Raw genomic sequence first — 12,134 nt, 5'->3', positions numbered from 1 at the left:
GACCCCTCCTCACTCCCAGGGAACAAGGACACCACGAACTTCAGTAGCAGGGGCTGTTTAGGACAGCGGCATTTTCTGGCCACGGAGACCCCTGGTTGCCCTCCCCACCTTTCTCTTTCCAATTATAAACCTGCTTCCTGCTCAAACCAGCAGGAAGCCAGGTTTCCTGTTTCCTTTTTAAAACCCAGCTAGATTTTTCTTTGACCCCTGATTCCTGAAGCTGGATGAGCAGAAATCCATGAAGAATTCTTGACTGAACAAAACAGCAAGTCTGCCGTCTCCAGAGCCTTCGTCTTTCTTCTGTTGTCATAGAGAGCGATTTCATGATGCTTAGCCTGTGACTCACACGCCTGGCATGGTGAGTGGGGTGCGGGGAGATCTTAGCCCGCCCTCCCCAGCCCATGGCAGCAGCCTAGGGGGTCTCTGCCTTAGCTCACACACTGTCTTGGCCTCTGCTAAATGCCACCTAGAGCGGAACCTCTCGAATTCTCTGGGATTAATCAGGCTGATTAGTTTTTAATCAGTTCCCTGTTGCCAACAATCCACCAGGGAGCAGAGTGGGGTTGGGCTGGGGAAGGAAGTCTGCTTCAGGGACAGGGGCTTGCTGTGTGTGACCTGTGAAATGCCTGCCCCCTCTGAGCCTCATTCATGTAAACTGGAGAGAGAGCATATAGTTCTATGGTAATAGAGGAACTCATTGATGAGGTGTTTCTATGCATATCCCACATGGGCTAGAAAATGTTTTAGGCCCTGGGATCTATCTACAGATGAAAGGGACGAGCCTTCCCCTCACCCCCAAGGACTTGTATTCTTCAGGGGGAGACAGAGATTATACCGGCACTGCCCACTGTGGAGCCACTAGCACGTGTGGCTGTTTAAATGCAGAATAATTAGAATAAAAGAAAATGGCCAATTCCATTCCTGTGTCATCACGATCACATTTCTAGTGCTCAGTTGCCATAGGTGGCCCGTGGCTATGTAATGAGCAGTGCGGATTATAGCACATGTCTACCCAGCAGGAAGTCACTGGGCAACACTTCTAGAGACTAACAGACCACATGGCCTCAGAGAGAGTGATGGCAAGTGAAGCAGAGGAAGAGGGGGGACATGGACAAAGTGATGCTTTGTTTTAGAAAGAAGGAAATATTTGAGCAACTATGAGAGCTGTGAGGGAATGCTCCCTGTAGAAATCTGGAGGACGACTGTTCATGGTAGAGGACACAGCAAGTGCAAAGGCCCTGAGGTAGGGGCACAGTTGGGGCCTTGAGGGAAAGGGAGGCCAGCATGGCTACAGTGGACGAACCTGTCAGCTCCTCCAGCAGTGAGCAGGGCGTGCACGCTGGGTGCTCAGTCGCTTCAGTCGTGTCCGACTCTTTGTGACCCTATGGACTGTAGCCCACCAGGCTCCCCTGTCCACGGGATTCTCTAGGCAAGAATACTGGAGTGGGTTGCCGTGCCCTCCTCCAGGGGCTCTTCCCAACCCAGGGATCGAACCTGAATCTCCTGCGTCTCCTGCCTTGCAGGTGAATTCTTCACCCACTGAGCCACCTGGGAAGCCCAGTGAGCCAGGGCAGCATTGCAATTCCAGGTCAGCCCTGTTGCTCCAGGAAACATCTCTTTCCCGAGACAGTCCTTTTTCTCCTTCCTCTCTGAGTCTGGGAGTGTTGACAACTCTGTTCCCTCTCCCTGTTCTGAATCTGGAGACTCACAGGACCTCAGAGCAGAAAAGGCCTGCAAGATGATTGTTCGGAGCAATCCACTCCCTCACTTGAGGATGGGAAGACTAAGGCCAGAAAGGTGAGTCTGGAATAGAACGCGGCCTCCAGCGGCCTCTTCTGAATCACATGGTCTGGAAGTTGTTCTCTTTCACCATCTCAGAACTGACACTGTGCAGCTCAGCGTTTCCCCAGGGCAGCAGCCTCAGAACCACTCAAGCATGGCAGGAACATGGTCCCTGGGCCTGGGGCCCGGCAATCTGCGCTCCACCAAGCCCGCCAAGTGATTCTGGGGCTGCCAAAGTTTGACATCCAGAAACTCTGGGCTGGCCTTCTTTGTGCGTTCTTCCCTCCAAATCAGCTGAATTGTTCTAAAATACACAATCCACCTACAATCACTACACTTTGCTGCCCCAGATATTCAATAGCGTCTGGAAGCAGATAACTTTGGGCATCCCTTCAAATCCTTTTGGTCTTGTCGCTCACTCCAGCTAGCTACAGCTGTGATGCTCTGCTCCATGCAGATTTTGTTTCTTTGGTTTTCATACAGGTTTTTACCCACTTTGTGCAGGAGCAGTCTGCCTCTCCTCAATCTTACCTGCCTCCTTCTGATCCTTCCTGGGGCCTGGGCCACTGTGACCCCAACAGCCCATAAGTGGGAGTGATTCTGGCCTGTGGGGGACAGAGCCTGAGAATGAATGCATTCTACATTCTTCCTGGGCTGAGAGCTCCTGGAAGCCCCATGGGGCCCAGCAGCTCGGCTTGGGGCCCCTATCCCAGCACCCTGGCCAAGTCCTGGATCACACTTTCTAAGTAATCACACTTAATAAGACTTTGTCGTGGGCTCTGCTTTCTGGAGACTCCAGACTAAGACATGTCCTTTATCTACCCACATTCAGCCAGGAGATGTTCACGTCCTACAAGGCTAGACTCTAGGGTGGAGGTTACACCCTGAATAAGACAACCCCTGCCCTCCAAGGCCCCTAATAACCAGTGTATCATGGGACTGGGGAGGTAGGGCACCTCCAGGAGGCCTCCTTCCTTGCCTTAGAAGTGAAATTACAGTGATACGAAATCACACTCACGCTTTCTGGGAAAGGAGAGTTCCCCTCCTGTGTTCATCTTAGACTTGTTCATTCTTCCTGCTTTAGATGGGCCCCTCCCAGTCCCATCCCACCCCCCAAAACCAGCGATCTCTAGATCCCCCAGAACTTCTGTGTCCTGACACAAATTGTTACCAGCTACTGAGCCTTTCCTTCAGCTGGCCTCTGTGAGTAATGGTTGACAGAGTGGATTTGGGAACAAGACTCCCTGGGTTTGCGTCCTGGCCCCACCACCTATATCACCTATGCAGCTCTGGGCAATCTGTGACCCAGCATCCTTATTTGGAAAGTGAGGGCAAGAGCATCTCCCCATAGAACTGTTACGAAAGCAGCATTACTATCTGAATACACACATATATGCCGAGAGCCACACAGGCGCTCCGGCTGGCTATTATAACTGTTAAGTCTTTACTCTCATCACAACCCTACGATCTAAACATTATCACCTAATTGTTTAGATGGAAAGCTGGAGTTCAGAGAGGTTAAGTGACACTGACGTGCCCACGGTTACACAGCTGCTCAGAGGTGGAGCTGGCAACTTGAACACTGTCTGTCCAAGTCCAGAGTCCTTGGCACCCAGGGGCTGTTTCCTGGTGCTCTGGGGCTGAGCTGCAGCGTTAAACCTTTCTTCCACCTTGAGGGGAGGACTGCCTCCTGCTTGAGCCCCCAACCTGTGGGTGAGCTTTGATTATTTAATGGAGAGAGACCATCCAGGGGGAATAAAGTGTTTCCAGAGGCCCTGGGGGTACCAACCATCCCCTACACCTCGAACCCTTGTTCCCTTTTCTCCTGATTCAATCTTTGTCCCCCAGTATCAGCTGTAACTGTGTGGTGGCTGCTGGGATAAGAGAAAGGATTTTGTTCATAATAGTATTTCCAAGATTGCCTTCCAAGGAAAACTTACGCCTTTGGAGGCCCAGTGGAGTTAAACCAAGAACAGCTCTGGGGTTTAAAACATCTAGAAAATGTTGGATTAAATAAAGTCAAAGATCTTCCAGCCCCTTTCCCACCCCAGATGTCCGAGGACCTTTGACATGTCAGCGTGGGCTAGGACTCTGCAAAGGGGACTGCAGCCTACGTGTTTCCCAGACAGTTACCCGAGGAACCCTCTTTCCTGAAGACAACCTTTCAGATTTGCTAAACTAGCTTTGGGCACAGCTGCTGTAGAGTTTGGCACACTCTACCCTCTTCCAGAAGGACAGATTACCGCAGCCAGATGGGGGCTTCCCTGATCCGGCTGCTCCTGCCTGGGGAGTCTGTTCCCTACTCTTGGGAGAAGGTGTGAGTCACCCATCCTGGGCTTTGGGTGCCAGTGCTGGGGTGCAGGAAGGGCGTGCTCAGCAGGAAGGCAAGGGCTTTCTGTCTCCTAGAAAGTGCATACTGCCTCCAAGGCCAGGCCCAATGGTGGCTACTGTTCTACCATGATGCCTTGTTTCTTACAGCTGTGCTGGTTACTAAAGCGGAAATTCCTCCATGCCTATTAGTTAAAAGCTGCTGCTCTGAGCCCTCGAGTTCCCTCACCCCCACTGCTGTTCCAGCCACTGCAGCCTCTCTTGAGGGACCCTCTGCACCTTCCCATGATCTGGCAGCCAAGGGGTTAATGCTTGGTGCAGCCTGAGGCCCCTTGGGACCCTCCCAGCCTCCAGCAGGCCTGGGTCTACTCCAGCTGGTCACAGCTCTGCCAGAGGTTTGCTCTATTTGTTTGTCCAGTTGCTCAGTCGTGTCCTACTCTTTGTGACCCCATGGACTGCAGCACGCCAGGCTTCCCTGTCCTTCACTATCTCCTGGAGCTTGCTCAAACCCATGTCCATTGAGTCGGTGGTGCCATCCAACCATCTCATCCTCTGTCATCCCTTTCTCCTCCTGCCTTCTATCCTTCCCAGCATCAGGGTCCATACCGGTTGCTATAGCTATAATATCATCCTTGGTGTCAACTGTTAGCACCCATCAGATGCTCTAGTGTCAGAAGACAGGAGCAGATGAAGAACACAAGAGCAATGGTATGCTAGAGGAGAGAGAGCACAGACTTCGGACTGATCCGTCAGCCTCTCTCTCTGCCATCCCCAGCTGTGTACCCTGGGGAGGTTCTTCTCTCTCCCCGATACTGTGTTCTCATCTGCGCGCCAGGTGTTACCAGGGTGAAGGAGACCCGTGGCCGGCACAGAGCCTGGGCCACAAAGGATGTTAGTGGCTTCTTCCTTCCCCATTGCGCCCGGTGCAAGATGCTGGCGGGTGGCGGGTGCCTGGAGTGATGATCCTCCCAAGTGCCTCCTGGAGTGATGATCCTCCCAAGTGCCTCTTGCCCAGAGCACCCTCCTTATTAAGGGAGCTGTTCCATAGTCACATCTAATTACCCTCTAACTGCCTGCTCCCCACTGGGCCCTGCCTGGGCAGGAGCTGGTGTCTAATTGGAGCCACTCCACCATCCTGGCAGGACTCCATTCCTGCTAGGGGAGGCAGTCTAGGTGGGAGGCTGGCTCTGCCTGGATCCTGCAGGCCGCTTCCAGCTGAGGGGTAGGGACAGCAAAGGTGAGTATGGTTTCCCCTGAGTTACTGCTCCCGGTAAGAGCAGGACTCAGGACAGGGAAGACTGTTGGCTGAGCTCACGGTGCTGGAGGCTCTGTGTAGTTTATTTCTCCGTTAAAGCCGCCTGAATAATGTCTAGGGGCGCTTGCTTGGAGCCCAACAGACTTGGGTTGAATCCTTGCTCTCTGTTTACCAGCTTTGACTTTAAAATCTTCATCTGATCCTCAGTTTTGCCATCTGAAGAATGGGAATGTAGGGAGGAAAGCATAGAAGGACATAAAGGCTTCACACTGAGCCCAGGGCATGCATGCTTTTGTTGAGGCTATTGGTACAGCTTCACACTTCTGACTCCATCCCACTCACCAGGACCAAAGGCCTCAGGCTGGACGCTCTCACATCTCACATCTCACTGAATGCTCACAACTCAGTGGGAATAATTTGATTTTTTTCATCGAAAGGGAGACTGAGATTCAGAAAGTTAAAGTGACTTACTCAAGATCACCAAGCTGGTAAGCTGAAGAAGTCTAATTTCAATGTTCTTTCTGCATCCACTCCTGACGTTCATCCATAAATAAACATTTATTGGGTGCTTATTAGATCCAGCAAGGATTGGCCTCCAGACTTTGGGTCACATCCAGAGACCTTCATATCTGTAGCTTCATTCCCTACCCCCTTCTTCCTGCGTGCCTCTACTATAGAGTTGAGATTCAATTTCCCAGTCTCTTTTGCAGCTAGCAATGGCTCATATATGTATCTGACAATCTGGCAGGGGGAGTTAGGGCCAATGTTAGTGGGAGGTGGATTGATCTTTCAAGGAATCCTGGTAAAGATTTCAAAAAGCTTTGAAATCCTGGTGAAAAATTAAAGATACATTAGTACATAAGTTAACTTCTACTCTCTTTCTGCCTTAAATACAGACATGACTTCTGGAGTTGCAGCAGCCATCTTGTGACCATGAGACTTTAAACATAAGAATGAAAACCAATAAGCTAAGAATATTCAAGAAGAAGGATGATAATTCTGGGTTCCTGATAGCATTGCTGAGACCTGAACTACCACTCCAATCACCTACTAAAAGGTGAAAAGAACAAGGCCCTATTTGTTTAGGGGCTCAACTTTAGGCCAGTTGTTCTCAAGGTGTGGTACTTGCTTGAACAGCAGCATGGGCATTACATAAGAACTTATTAGAAAACCAAAATTTTGCCGTCCTTCCATGATTTGGACCTGCTAAAGCGGAAACTGAGCAAACTGAATTTTTACAAGCCCTTTGAGTGATTCTGATGCATACTGAAGTTTAGGAACCATTGACCTAAGCACCTCATGGGTCTGGTACTTGTTACTTGTATCTGAAAGTAAATCTCACTGACACTGTCTCTCTGAGTTTTTGCTCAAAGACTTTTCCCTGCCTAGAATGCCCAATTTGCCCTTCTCTTCTAGGATTTTTCATTAAATGAGTTAATTTTGATAAGAGAAACCCAGAAAGGCAGAAAATTCATTTGTGCAACTTGGCAAGGTGCACGATTATTTTCTGGATTTGGTCTCAGCCGTCTCAGAGGGCTGGATATAAGCACAAAGCTATAAAATTGTGCCATTTAAGAAAATGTCTGGTTCCAGCTGGAAAACCTAGAATTGGAGTTTGTCTCTCTTCCTTTTACATGAGACCAGAAGGAGTGATCAGCATGCTCCAATATCCTTCCTTTCAGCTGCCACAAGTTCCCCCAGGCCTCCTCTCAGTGAGGCCTTGATCTGAGCCCACATGGTCCATGGTGGGCAGCTCAGATGATGGCCTGATGGTCCAAGAAGGCAAAGGCAGAAGCTGAAAGACCTTTTGAGACCTAGGCTCCAAAACTCACACAAACTCACTCTGGCCAGATTCTACACTCGCAGGCCAGGCTGTATTCAAAGGGATGGAGAAACAGGCTTTACATCTGGCCGGGACATTCAGTGCCTCACGTTGCAAAGGGGCCAGTGTCCTGGGATGGGAGGAAGGTAGGGCCATTAAACCACTCACCACAGGCTCTTCCTTGTCTCTCACTCTGCTTTAATCTTACAGACAGCTTCACGTTTCCTCTGAGACATTATTGCAAATCCGTTCTTGGTTCCAATTTTTCTGCGAGTCAGAGATTCTTTAGTTGCAAGGAATAGAAACGACTCAAAATAGCCCAAGGAAGCTGGGAAGAGTACAGATATCGTGGAAATGAAATGGATTTGGACCTGGCAGAACCCGGAGCTGGAAGGAACCAAGAAAGTACCTTTTTCTCAATTACTTTGCTTCCTCTCTTCTTTATCTATGTGGTCTTGCCCTTTTCTGTCTACATACCCTGCATCCTTGTGGCTTCTTTCCTTCCCTGTCATTTTGGTCTCAGCTATGCAAGCTAGAGTCTGCTGGTCTGTGAAGGCAGGAATGCAAAAGGCAGCTGGCAAGTTTGTGGTGTCCAGACTGGCCCCAATTCCACAGTCTGTTATAGACCCAGAACCCCAGTTAACTAGAGGCTTCTTGTCTCTGAGCTCACATTTTTATGGAAAAAGGGCTCCCTGGCCCTGCAGTGGGCTGGCACCCTGGGATGAGTTTCTTACTCCTTGTCCCATCAGGCTGCAACCATCAAGGATGGTGTGACATGAAACGGCTTCCCAGGTACAGCCCTGCCCAGGTGCAGGCTGTGAGTGTGCTGTTCTTGGGGATGGCAAGCTGTCAGAATTTAACTGTGATTTCCGTGGGGTGCTGGGGGCCAGGGAGAACCCTCAGTGTGTCTCTCAGGACCGCAGTAAAAGGCAGCTTTGCTGGCAGCCCTCCCCATGAGGACCTTGTCTTCCAGGCCCTCCCATGGATTGCTCTTTTGCTCCCAGAAGGGTGAGCCCTTACCTGTTTGTGCTGTGGAGGTGCCCGAGGTCCAGCAGGAACCACGGGCTTGCTGGTCCTGCACTGTATGAATTGTGTAACCATCGGTCCATCTTCCCGGGCTTCCGTTTCTCCATCTGCAGGACAGATGTGGGGTCCCTACCTCCCACTTGGAAAGGCCAAAGGTAGCAAATGTTAAGTGTCTACTATATAGACAGTCCCTCTATCTCAGGGAGTGTGGTTCTACCTATGGTTTTTCAACTTTATGACAGTATGAAAGCAATAGCATTCAGTAGAAGCCATACCTCAAATTTTTAATTTTGATCTTTTCCCAGGCTGGTAATACGTGGCACACAATCTCGTGATGCTGGGCAGCCACAGCCACAGCTCCCAATCAGCCACATGGTCAGGAGGGCGAATAATCGATATGGTTACAGCCGTTCTGCACCCAGACAACCATTCTGGTTTTCACTTTCAATACAGCGTTCAATCAATTACATGAGAGAGGCAACACTTCATTATAAAACAGGCTTTGTGTTGGATGATTGTGTCCAACTGTAAGTGTTCTGAGCATGCCTAAGGTAGATTGGGCTAAGCCACGATCTTTGGTAGGTTATCTATAAAACTGCATCTTTGATTTATGACATTCTCAATTTACACTGGGTTTATTGAGATATAATCCAGTTGTAAGATGAGGAAGATATGTAGTGGATGGTATTGGAGATACTAAAAAGTGATGGCTGAGTAACAGTAATGGTACTGATAATAATGAACATACCTTACTAAGAAATGAACTACCTTGGCCTGTTTTTTTAAAGATTTATTCATTTATTGGCTGTGGTTGGTCTTCGTTGCTGCGCACAGGTTTTCTCTAGTTGCAGCGAATGGGGGCCACTCTTCAGCTGTGGCGGCTTCTCTCGTTGGGGAGCACGGCATCTAGGCGTGCGGGCTCGGTAGTTGCAACCCATGGGCTCTAGAGCACAAGCTGTGGCGCAGGCCTTAGTTGCTCCTTGGCATATGGGATCTTCCCGGACCAGAGATCGAGCCAGTGTCCCCTGCATTGGCAGGCAGATTCCTAACCACTGGACCACCGGGGAAGCCCTAGCATGTGAGTTTTAAGGGGATGACTCTCTTACCGCTTGCAGAAGAGTAGGACCGCGTTGGCCCTAGGGACATAATCACTGGGTATGGTACGACTCAGTTAAGCGACACCTTGGGTCTCCTTGATGCCTGGAGCAGGTGTGTGTGTGCGTATGTGTGGATGTGTAGGCGTGTGTGTGTGGACAGTGGGCCTCTGACGACCCGCAGCTCCCAACTTCCCGGCTCTTAAACCTACACAGCTAGGGGTGCGAGCATCTCTGCAGCAGGTTACTGCAGTGTCTCTAAAGCTGGGCTCCTTCAGGGCCTTTCTACTTCCTCCCGAGGTCACTTAGGTCGCTGCGAGATCCAGGGCCCTGCAGCAGGGGCCAAGTCCTGGGACATGCAGGGTGGATTCTGGGACAGGTTGATGAATGTTGCAGACCCTTTTTTCTTATTTTTTCGACCTTCTTCCTGTGGTCACAGCCTGCTTGGAGCACCCCTGTGAGGACATGGGGTCTAGGTCAGGTAAAATTCAGATTTAAGAAATCAGTTCCCAGGCAGCACACAGGGACTGAAGACCCAGGTTGGCTGTTGGCAGGTAGGGGCAGGAAGTAGAGCCCCTCTCGTGCTGGCTTTAGAGTTCAGGTGACTCAGACAACAGCTATTGGCCAGCTTGCCTCTGAAGTCTTCCTGAGATTATCTTTAAGCCCTTTGTCCCAAGACCTAATGAAGTTCAAAGCCTTCTCCACTTCTGCTAATTCCCAGAAATGACTAAGGACAGCAGAAAGGGGAGGGGTTCACCTGTCCTGGATATTCTTCCTTCTGGGCCCATGCTCCCCAGACGTGCTGCCTCTGAACCGTGCCTCACTGATCCTGATGTGAAATTGGCTTAATTTCCAGAAGAGAAGCACCAACTATTTACATAAAATATTCATGAATGCAATATCTTCTACTGGAAAACCTGAGGCAGGGGGGTGGGCCTTATCACAAAATGCACATCCTCATAACTTCAGCTGCTGCTTCTCTTGCCTGCTGCGTCGTACAGTGATTACCAGCTAGGGGGTTGGAGCCAGACTGTCTGGGTCCAAAACCCAGCCTCACTGCTGTTTATTAGCTGTGCCACCCCAGGCACCTTCCCTCCCTCTCTGTGCCTCTGTAAAATCTTTCTGTGAAAGTGAAGTTGCTCAGTCATGTCAGCCTCTTTGTGACCCTGTGAACTGTAGCCCCCCAGGGTCCACCGTCCATGGGGTTTTCCAGGCAAGAATAGTGGAGTGGATGGCCATTTCCTTCTCCAGGGGATCTTCCCGACCCAGGGGTCAAACTTGGGTCTCCTGCATTGCAGGCAGACTCTTTACCGTCTGAGCCACCAGGGAATCCCCTCTATAAAATGGGGATGCTAATAGGATCTGTCCTAAAAGGTTGTTCTGAGGCTCAGGCAAATTACTGTGTGTTAGTCGCTCAGTCATATCCGACTCTGCAGTCCCATGAACTGCAGCCCGCCAGGCTCCTCTGTCTATGGCATTCTCCAGGCAATACTGGAGTGGGTTGCCATTTCCTTCTCCAAGGGAGCTTCCCAACCCAGGGATCGAACCCAGGTCTCCCTCATTGCAGGCAGATTTTTTATTGTCTGAGCTACCAGGGAAGCAGGCAAATTAATGAGTTCATAATTGTAAACTGCTTAGAGAAATGCCTAACTCAGGAGGTGCTCTAGAAGCAACTAGTAAATTTAACCCCTTTCACTTGAAAACTGGGACTTATCATAGTGGTTATGAGGAAGAAATGACATTAAAAGAATTGTGGACTTCTTTTTTTGTTTTTTTTTGTTTTTTTTTTTTGCTCTTTGGTGGGGCCCGTGCAACCAGGAGTCCAACTCCCAGCTTATTTGGGCGAGAATTCTCAGTCCCTGAGGTGTGGGTGGACCTGGAGACCCTCCCCTTCCACCAAAGCTCTTGGCAGCTGAAGTTCAGACCTGTGACCTTGCCTCTGTTGTCTGAACCCCTCCCCTCTGGAATCTGATGCCAAGTTGCAGGAACAGATGGTACGTCCTTCCCAGCGGCAGCACTGGCTACATGCCCCAGCCGGCTTGTCTATTAACATGACTGTGGTTGTGGGTCCTACCCCGTGGCCTCCCTTGGTTCCTACCAGTTTTCTGAGCCTGATTCACCCAATTTTGTAAGCTCCCCAAGCTCTATCTGTGGCAGACTTCTGCCCTACCCCTCAGGAGCATCTCCCCCACTCACATAGGTAACAGACTATTTAACTGGGCTGATGGCTGCTAGGCACACACCTAGACTCCCCTGCCTCCCTCGCCACAGGTGCGGCTGTTGAACAGGCTCCAGCTGATGGTGTGGGGTGAGCAGCAGTAAGGGTACACCCTCCAGGGAGACCTTGCAGGGAGAGACCGTCCCCTCCCCTCCTTATTCCCCTTCCTGCTAGCAAGCAGTGAACCTTCCTGGAGCATATGCTGAAGGCCTGAAAAATTCATGGAGCAGAACCACCATTACATTTCGGCTACTTCCTGAAAAAGAAAGAAATTTCTCTCATTTAAGCCATGTTATTCCAGGCCTCCTTTCTCTGGAGCTCCCTGCCTTTATAGGTAGCTAGTTCAGTTCAGATCAGTCAATCAGTCGTGTCTGACTCTTTGCAGCCCCATGGACTGCAGCATGCCAGGCCTCCCTGTTCATCGCCAACTCCTGGAGTTGACTCAGACTCACGTCCATTGAGTCGGAGATGCCATCCAACCATCTCCAACATGCCTTCTAATAGATTTCCTCCATGGCTTCAGCTACTGGAGGTGGTTCCTTTATCTTTTTCGTTCTTTTCTGCTCTGTGCTTGTCTTTTTCTCTTTCTTCCTCTTTCTTTCCTTTCTG

General features: G+C 50.2%; 1 long non-coding RNA gene across 1 annotated transcript; it reads left to right on the top strand.

The window, feature by feature from the left end:
* Window positions 1–211: 211 nt before the first annotated feature.
* Window positions 212–6,818, top strand: LOC138420364 (uncharacterized). Its single transcript, XR_011249225.1, has 3 exons — window positions 212–358; window positions 1,524–1,797; window positions 6,262–6,818. It is a non-coding gene; the product is annotated as an uncharacterized lncRNA (long non-coding RNA).
* Window positions 6,819–12,134: the final 5,316 nt, after the last annotated feature.

Source organism: Ovis canadensis, chromosome 15, assembly GCF_042477335.2.
Source record: "Ovis canadensis isolate MfBH-ARS-UI-01 breed Bighorn chromosome 15, ARS-UI_OviCan_v2, whole genome shotgun sequence".
Lineage (NCBI taxonomy): Eukaryota > Metazoa > Chordata > Mammalia > Artiodactyla > Bovidae > Ovis > Ovis canadensis.
This window is presented reverse-complemented; position numbering and strand designations above follow the sequence as displayed.